Source organism: Anomalospiza imberbis, chromosome 10 (genome assembly GCF_031753505.1).
Source record: "Anomalospiza imberbis isolate Cuckoo-Finch-1a 21T00152 chromosome 10, ASM3175350v1, whole genome shotgun sequence".
NCBI classification, from domain to species: Eukaryota; Metazoa; Chordata; class Aves; order Passeriformes; family Viduidae; genus Anomalospiza; species Anomalospiza imberbis.
Genome location: NC_089690.1, coordinates 13,725,086 through 13,734,960, shown reverse-complemented (window position 1 = coordinate 13,734,960; position 9,875 = coordinate 13,725,086). Strand labels below are relative to the sequence as shown.

Genomic DNA, 9,875 nt, shown 5'->3' with positions numbered 1-9,875 from the left:
TTGATGCAGGGAAATGTTTACATAGTATTTTATGATTAGTTCAGTTGGAGACCACTGGGTTTCACAGGTTAGTAACAAAGGCAGAAAGCAGGCAAGATGTAATTATGGAGTTCCAAAAGAACTGCACACAAAAAATCAGGAATACATTTAAAAGAGATAACAAACAGCCAGCTACAAAGAGATAAAATTGATTCAATCTTTAAATCTTTCTTATTGAAGTTAAAGTAAAATATCTTCAGGAAAGCCTGAGTAAAGATACAGAGGCTGAAATTGCAGAGGCATTTTATTTTTCGAAAGTAAAACATAATTGCTTAGTAATATAATTGAGCAATAAATTTTGTCTCTCCCTGACCATCTTGCTTTGGCTTTTTGAAGTGCTCCAAATAAGCAATAGTACAGTTAATAAAAAGTAAGAGAGAGACTTACCCAACATTTCCTTTGATTCTACCTTTTAATTTGCTCCTCTCCTTCTATGGAACACAGAATGAAATTGGCAGAGGGTTTGTTCCACAGGACCTTCCTGCCTCTTTCATCTGCAGCTTTGCTTTCCAAGCCCCTGCAGGTGCCCGTGCCCTGCTGGCAGGGCGAGTGCAGGTCTCCCACGGGGAATTTTACTCAGCCAGGTGTCCTGCTGCCCTGCTGAGCCACAAACACTGAGCAGAACCTGCCAGGGGAATGTTTGCATTGTGGCTTTGCTTTCGAATCAAAAGGTGTTAAAGATGTCATTGAAGAGCTTAGACTAGTGACTAAGCAATTTCTATACTTCAGTCTCTCAAGGCCTAACTTAGTCATATGGCCTCCTGCAGGTATGCCTAATAACTCCAGGCCCAGTGCCTATATCTTTTCACACCTTTTTACCAAGAAGGAAGCATTGTCTTTGATTGTCCATCAGCCCTAATCCTTTCTCAGCATGAAGCTTGTTAGCATAATTGGAGAGAAGAAACCAAAAAGGTACATTATGTGCATCTATGTGTTTCTCTTTCAGTGAGGGAGGCTGTTTGGACAAAAGACCACTGTATTTATTGCACTAATCCAGCACCTACAGGTTCTCTTAACAGAAGAAAAGTCTCCACCTTTTCAGGTTCTGATTTAATGCAAGTGATGAAAATCACACACACAGCTCTGCGATTGACAGTCACCATCCTCATGACAGACTAGCACAAGTGCCTGTCTCTAATATTAGGCTCTCTATCCAAAAATAACTGTGGAAAGTGACTGGCATCCCTGAACTCGACCTCAGCGTCCTGGTCAGTTAAACTATAAAACTGATTGCAAAGAAATTAGTGATGATTAGTTTTAGGTTTTTTTCCAAGAATAACAAAGATTTTTAATATCTTACCCAGGACACTGGAGGCTAAGAGAATAAATAGGAAAGTAATGAGCCATAAAAGCTTCCAAAGGAGTTTCCCTCTTCTACCATCTTAGTCTTTAATGACAAGAAGTTAAAGAACTATAAGCAACAATAAGATAAAGCCAACCATCCATCAAAGGTGCTCTGTACTGGGATTTACTTCGTATTTCAGTATTCATCTCTCATCAATAATAAGACGCAAATGCCAAGATAAGTACAATTTATCATTGATTACACACTCTGTCAAGCTAGGAGAAGAACCTTTAGTATTTCTATTTGCATGACCCAGGATTTCCACACAGCAAGATTAGAATGACCAGCAGCAGTGAGGTATTTGCTTCTCTCTCATGTAATACATCCAGTATGACATAATTCACACTAATTCAGTCTTCATCAGACTTCCCACCTTTCCTTTCTATAACACCCAGCCGCCCAGTCGTGTCACAGACAGGAATATGACTTCAGTTACCTTGGTTTTTAATCATTTCTGACCTCATAAACACGACGTTTTTCCTCCATTCCATCGCCATAACACTTGTAACATGCTAACAAGAGACCACTTTCGTAAGGAAGATGAAAGATAGGCAACAACCTATCCAGATTTTTAGTTATTCCTTCTATCAGAAGACACTGTAGCCCTAGCATTCAAGAACCAGGGAAGGGGAAGGTGAAGCAGATGGAACTCAAGACAAAAAAAAAGGAAAAAAAATAAACTAAGCAACAATAAAAATCCATACATCATAAAATGATGCAAAATAAACTTTTTTTTTAAACTCTGAATGTAAAAGGGAGAAGGTGATGAAATGAAAAACAGGATTCCTTCCATACATTGAGTCATCACTTTGCTATTTTTTATATCAGAAATGTAGGATTTAAAGGATTTTGAAGCACAGACACAGAATGCTCAGTTTTGAGCTACAATATCAGTCAGTTAGTTTTCCATAGCTGTAGATACATACATATACAGAAAATGAAACCTTGGTCTTATCCTGGCAAATGAGCCCAGCACAATTACCCAGGTAACCTGGCCATCTACAGTGGCAGCAGCATTCCTCTCCTAGAGCCTTCATAAATCATTGCCAAAGTCTGCCTGGGGATTAAACATTTACTGAAATAACTGAAGTGATTGCAAACCACCTCAAGCAGTGTCCTCAGGTGAACGCACTTTTCCCACAAAGGAGCACCTTAGACTCCAAGAGAACAGCACGCTACACACTTTTGCAGAGCCAGAAGATGCATTTCCTTAATGGTTTTCCAGGACATTATCAATATTAAATAAATATCAGTCATTACTTGTAAATACATATAACAGTTTTAGCATAACAGTTTCTTCCCTCTGCAGGAAAGAAAAGGAAAATCCATCAAAGAACGGTGCATGGGGAAATCAAATATCAAATGCTTCCTGCTTCCAAGAAGAGATGTAATATTCTGTGAATGACTGACCTGGCTCTGACCTTGATCACGGTAAGAGATTTGTTTTGGTAGTCTGCTGTAGCCAGCAACCTGCAGAGCAGTTTGGGAATCCTACCAGAGGGAGTTCTCAGTGCTGTAGTTAAGAAGCACATTTGTTTATGTGGAGATACTACTGCAGATATGGTATTGCAATAATATATTTCAAATTGCTTGAAAAATACATTAAAAGAATGCTAGATAATTAAATACATAAGCATGAAAGGTTTTTCTTGAAGATAACATAAGGTGAGATGTAGCACTCACCACAGTGATTTCTGTAACAAATGCAGCATTAGAACAATATCAGAGGATTTAATTATGGCCAGACAACAAACTCAATTTCTCACTCAATTTATGCACTACTGACTCCAGATACCACAAAAGATTGGAGAAAATTCAGACCTCCGTATAAAACAGCAAGTACAGATATTACCTCCATATAAAGCACACGAAAATACAGAGAAACTGAACAAAGCACCAACACTTTCATGTTTATCTCAGACACAAGCCCTTTTTTTTTATGCATTTAACTTGGTTTTGCTTGCTATTAAAAAGTCAAAGAATGTTCAAACTTCTAGGACTTTTATCTGAATAAATATGAAATTTACTAATTAGACACTGAAAACTGTTGCATCTAAGCAGCTTTCAGGCCACCTAAGGGTTATACTTCATACCTAAATATTTGTGTAATTTGTTTCCTTCTCATACCCAGGGGTTTTTTAGGTGGTCTGACATAAATACAAGTTGAAAAAAATATAAAAGTTCATCCTGCAGTAATTGTCCACCCAAGATTTACTGCTTATTATTCCATATTGCTGCAGCCTTCCTGGTCTTAGAGAGGGCTTACAAAAAAGAGGGAGAACTACTTTTTCCTCAGGCAGATAGTGATAGGACAAGGGGGGATGGTTTTAAATTAAAGAATGTAGATTTAGATTACATGTCAGGAAGAAATTCTTTAGTGGTGAGGCCATCCCTTTAGTGATGCCACATCCCTGGAAGTGTTCAAGGGCAGGATGGATGGGGATTTGAGCAACATGATCTAGTGCAAGGTTCCCTGCCCATGGTAGTGAGTTAAAACTGAATGATTTTTAAGGTTACTTACAACCCAGGCCATTCTAGAATTCTATGATTATATATATATATTTTTTAATATATATTATACATAGACTTATAGATCATTTAGGTTGGAAAAGACCTCTAAGATTGAGTCCAACCACTGAGCCAGCATTGCCAAGTCTACCTCCGAACCCTTCCTTAAGCATCACATCCACACAAATGTCTATTTATTTATTACAGGGAGGCAAAACTCACAGCTGGGTAACACATGGTGACTTGAACAGACTAGAGAACCAAGAACAAAAAAATACCCAAAAATTATGCTTCTTGGAAAACTAGAGGTAACCAACAGTGAGTATCTGTGGAAACCTGTGAGTCTGAGCAGGTGAAAGACCAGCAAATTCAAGGACTCTCAGGTAAATTCCAGTAATTGAACAGAACATCCAACCTACAAGGCCAGTTTGATTCCATGGTGCCACGGGATGTTCAGTGCTTTAGCAGAAGTCCTCTGCCCTACAAGCACAGTGCCCTGCTGCACAGGGCACTGGTGCAAACTCTGTCCCAACAACACTGAAGAGTTTTCTCTAAAAATGCTCTGCCAAGCCTACAGTGGGGTCTTTTCTCACTACTGAAATCACCAAATTGTGCATGGAGCCAACGAAGACAGAGACTGCCAGGTGGGATGAGCACAGGGCACAAACTGCTGGCTGGGACAAGGGATGTTCCCTGTGGAACAGGAGGAGCCTCCAGCAGTGCTTTTACGTGGGGAAGACAGAGGACACACCCTGAGTGCTTCCAGCAGCCAAAGGCAGCACACACCTAATTGGCAAATTCCACTTTCAGATGTGGCAGAAAGCAGCTAACTAGAAGGCTGAACATGAAATGAAAAAATATTTCCCTGAACAGGGAGAAAAATAACATTTTGCATTTTTTGTACAGGCATAAAAGGACTCTGCTAACCAGAAAAGCTTCAGTGGTATCACAAAATAAAGGTGTGAACCTTACCTCAGCATGAGAGTAATTATGGATAAGCCATAATATGTTCTCAACTCCAGTGTGATGGTGTTTATCACACTCAGGTGTAGCGCAAGTTTAACTTTAGTGGGTTGGTGATTAAATTTTAGGTATATATGAATAATACATGGGGAATAAAGTGGGGCATTTTATAGACAAAAGAAGTGAAATAACCAGTTGGAGATGTTGTTACAGGACTCTGGAAGTGCAAGCTTCCAGATGTTTATGTTCCCCAGCTTAAAAGATTAATGAGAACACTAAAGATTTATACCCAGCCCCTGGAGCAGAATACAAGTGGGGTTTTCTAGGCATGAATCTCACCACTTCCTGAACGAGGCAATTTTCCAGGTTCAGTGTGGTTGAAGCTAATTTGCCTGGAATTACCTGAACTCAAAGCCATTTAAATTCAGTCTTGACAGAACCTCAAGGGAAACTTGCTGTGCTGGCACATAAGACATTTGAACCTTTGGAGAAAATTCATGGCATAAATAACAGTTTTCTGTGTTTTGAATTCTTGGTTTAACAATGATTAAATAGATTGCACTGCCCTTTGAGCTCTAAAGCTGCTTCCAGAGCAGAGAGAAAACACACAGACGACAGCATCTCGACACATGACCTGCTACTGCTTGTACTTCACAAACTTTGTTTTGATGTTATTTTGTCATCTGTCACAACTTGGTCTTGAAGGAAAGAATGAAGAAAATCAACCCAGCTCCATCATCCAATACCCAAAAAACTAGCCTCCCATCATGGTAACTCCACTTGATTTGGAACACTGTGCAGCATTTATCCAAAGTTGTGTCAAAATGCAGGAACTGATATATTGCTACCCTTGCCAAACTGTAAGCCTTCATTTCCACATCTCTGCTACATTTACAGTAGCTACATAAAACATTTTACAGCAATTATTTTTTTTTCTTGACTGTTTTGTATTTCAATAATATAAGGCTACTTGCTTTTGGGAAATTGGTTTCAGGGAATCAATCAGCATGCTTTTGAAGGTCCACACTTGCCTGTTCTTAGTCACCCTCCACTCTGCCAAACAGCCTTCTCACTAAACCAGCTTACAACTCTTCAGAATCCCTGAGGTGAGAGAATTTGGGAGCCACAGGAATAACCACTTCAACAGGCTAACCTGGCAACAGTAACTGTCTCCTCTACCAACATCTCTTCCTTATTTCCAACTTTCTTTGAAACAGCACCATTTTCATTTACCCAAGCATGAGTTAGTGACCATAACATCCATGTAAATCACTTACCACTTCCAGCCAACACTTTCAGTTTCTAAGCCAAAGGAACACAAGGAAAGCCTTCAAATCAGCTGTTTTCTTACTAATACCTAGAATTACCTTCTTCCTTTGCTCCTGCACCTAGTCAGGCAAGCCCAGCCTGCAGAACTTAGTAGCCCCAGCCAGGGTGGTGTTGCCCCTCAGCTGCACAGGGTTAGTGCTGCTGTTAACCCTTCACAGGTGGCACAGTGAGAGCCCAAGCCTTCTCCACCCAGGTTCAGAAATAAATAAATTTCATTCTGAACATGAAATGTGGTATGGGTTACCTAAGAATGTTTTGGGCACTGCCATAGCTGACTGTCATTAATCTAGTAACTTAAAGTTTATTGGAAAAAAACTTATTGTAAATTCAATGCCCTGAATTTATTTTTGCCTACATAAGGATGCCTTGCTAAGAAGTAGCAGTAAGTTTTGATAGCCAAAAGACCTGATCAGAGCATTAAGGTCAAAAGTGTGTGAATTATTTTTGTATGTGGACTGACGTGCAGAGGTGTTAAGTAGAAGTGGTCTCTCAGAAAACTCTTATGACATTGCACAAGTTAGCAGAACTTGCATAAGTGTAGGGAAATGTATGGATCAGAGTCAGAATTTAGCATTCATGATGTTTTTGAAAGCTCTCTTTGCCCCAGACATGTTTAAAACATTCCTGTTCTCCAAGGAGTACAGAGTTTGGATGGTGCTTTTGGTAAGAAGCAGTAGATAAGTATTTTTATTAAACATGGTGCTTGCAAAAGCTACTCCAGACCCTCTGCTTTTACTCAGCTTGGAGGCACTGCTACCACAGTTTGTGTTAGGGCAGTTCAGCAGCAGCCCCAGTGGGTTGCATGTCGTGTGTGCGTGCCAGCAGCTCTCCACACTCTCCTCCTCACTGAGAGTGAGGGGCTTGGTGACATTTGATGCAAATGCTCAGAGAAGCAGAGAAGTGTTATAGAATTCAAATCCAGCACAGTACACATGTATCCCACAGCACCTCTGTGAGAAATCAGGCTTGGCTCACTTAGACTAACCAAGTAGCTCCAAAACAGGATGAGTTTTGCTGCATCAAAGCGCTCTCCTGCAAAGCTATTTGGTATACCTGCATTATGCTCTAAACACCTGGTTGCATGGACTTTATTATATTAAGGTGACCAAAATAGCCCTTTGGAAGCCTGACTGTTACCAAAAAAAAGTATTTCCACATGTTCTGTTCAATGGGCACAACCTGAGTGGACTTAGAAGACCCCAGCTGGAGCAGACTGGCTTTAAGATAACTTATCTGTCCTCTACCTCTTGCCATGGAAACACAGCCAGGCAAGCCAGGAGGTGAGCACACACACAGCCATCATAGATCTGGATGGTTTATTGGCTCAGGCCCTGTGTGACAGGAGACCAGCTGTACTTGCCTGCTCCTGAGAGCAGTGTCAGTGTTGCTGCACCTGGGCAGTTGGTCCTGAGCTGTCCTTGCACCCATGGCACAAATAACTCAAATTTAGCTGACTGAAAGCTGACCACATTATCCTTTAAAAACCCCCTTCTCCTTATGTGAACAGAAAAAATGCAGCAACCAAAAGATAAAAGAATCATTTCTCGCAGGTCTCCTTTCTACTTACTAACAGGCATTTATTCTTTGACAATGCAAATAGAATAGTATTTCTTACTTTTATGCTAATAATGTTTAACTTAATATCTTCTTCTGAAGGTGTTTGCTGCCAATCACCAGGATATCAGATGCAGCCCATCATATAAAATGAGTCTGACACGACTGTTTTTAAAAAAGCAGGCTTACTAAAGATACAGTGTGGAATCAGTGGATGAATGTATAGATGTACATATGTGCACAAAGTCAAGCTAGATTATCTTCGTGTTTCATCTGGTTTTACAAAGTACATATGAACTCACTAGTTATTTCTTCTTGGAATATAGTACTACCTTACATCCCCCCCACCCCCAGTGTAGAGACTTCTTTTACAAACTTTGTTACAAATCCTGAATTAATAATTTATCTGCCTGAAGCTAATGGCCATGGCAGCAGTGAGGAGTCCCAGGGCACAGCCCGTGCTGGCACAGCTCTGGGTGCCAGCTGCCGTGGGCTCCTGGATCAGGTGCCAGCCGTGCTCGCCCGCGGCTGCGCTGCAGCGAGCGTCCTGCCAGAGCCTGCCCGGAGCAGCAGCAAATCCTGCCTGGGACTTGGGCAGCCAAGGTGAGCCCTGCCAGCTCCCATCCTCACCAGCTCCTTCACACTGCCCTCCCAAGCACAGACATTCTCTGTGGGTCACAACCCGGCCTGATAGATGTCAGTCATTTGCTTTACAGCAGTTAAACTCAGGGACTAATCTAGGAAATGGGAAATAGATTAGTCCCTGGAAAAATGTTTAATAATATTTTAGCTATATTAAAACATTAGTCCAACACTTAAGAAGTGATAAAGTAATTTCAGAAACCACTCAAACCCCTGGCACAGGCTGAGTCTCTCTGAGTTCCTTGATATTTCTTATGCAGTGGATATAGTAACTCCCTGATTTCAAAACACCAGTTACATGGTCAATATAATATAAACTTTAAAGACATTCCACTGTAAGTTTGATCTCTACCTTTCATATGCTGCATTTATGTTCTCATTTGCAAACTATTAGCAGCAGTTTTATCCAGTAGGCTGGATTACATTTGGAAAATCACCCTGGTGATTAAGTTGCTCTTAGTTAAATATTCAGAACCAAAACATGCTTATGATTATCATGGTAATTTTTTTTCTCTCTGTGCTAATTTGTGACAGGATGGTACTGATATTTGTAAAAATTGATTAAAAATAGTAATTATGTGAAAAATTTGTATACTGTTTGCCTGGAAAATGAGAACAATGTAAGGCTTTTCTTTGCCTATTTAAAAAAAAAATATAGCAGTTGTTAATATTTGAATTTTTCAATTCTGTGTAGTTTGGGTCTACTTGATAAAGCATACTTGAGATTGTTATGGGATTTTACATTATAAGCAGGACATCTATGATTAAAATATATTCTTTAAAAGGTTTTTTCTTTTAGTTATCTTTCACTTTCATCTGATGAAGGATAAGAGATAAAACAGGCTTTTGTTGTTTACTGTACATCTGGAGTATAAAAAAAGTGTTATATGAGGAAAGGATATTCCATGAAACACTATGTCAGACACATTTGCAGTCAAAATTCCAGAAATAGCAAGATGTTGGATAATTAAAATGTCTTCCAGGTCTAAACCATAGGGAGCTGGAGTTTTAATCACGTAGAGTATATTCATGAGAAGTTTCCTCTTTTATCTACATGATCAGATCTTGATGCTTTCTTTTAGGAAGAAATAAGATCCTGCTCTGGAGCACAAACGTTGTTACATTCCCTTAGTATTGGCAGCACTCACGGAATCAAACGCTTTTGTAGAAATCCGGTTTTTTGTTTACCTTTGCCTTAAGAAGGATGTGCAAAAAAAGTTCAAGCTCAGTTTGTCCTCAAAGTACACCCATCCCTTTGGGTTTGACCCACCTGGGAAGCAGCTGAGCAGGGAAAACCTTCTGCAAACAGCTGCTGCCCCTGCCAGAACAGCCCTGGAGAGCAGCAGCCAAGGACCCGAGCCTTGTTTTACTGGGAACCCCAAATCATCCTTAAAAGGCTTAATAAAGTTCCTGCTACAATAACAAGGTAAATGTAAAGGGGACATTTCTGCTGTGAGGCCTTCGCTGGGCTGCAGGAAAACTGGAATGAGCTTAG

General features: G+C 40.2%; 1 long non-coding RNA gene across 1 annotated transcript; it reads left to right on the top strand.

Moving 5' to 3' along the window:
• The first annotated feature begins 572 nt into the window (after nucleotides 1–572).
• LOC137479568 (uncharacterized) lies at nucleotides 573–4,200 on the top strand. The gene is made up of 3 exons (XR_011002347.1): nucleotides 573–951; nucleotides 2,694–2,815; nucleotides 4,100–4,200. It is a non-coding gene; the product is annotated as an uncharacterized lncRNA (long non-coding RNA).
• Nucleotides 4,201–9,875: the final 5,675 nt, after the last annotated feature.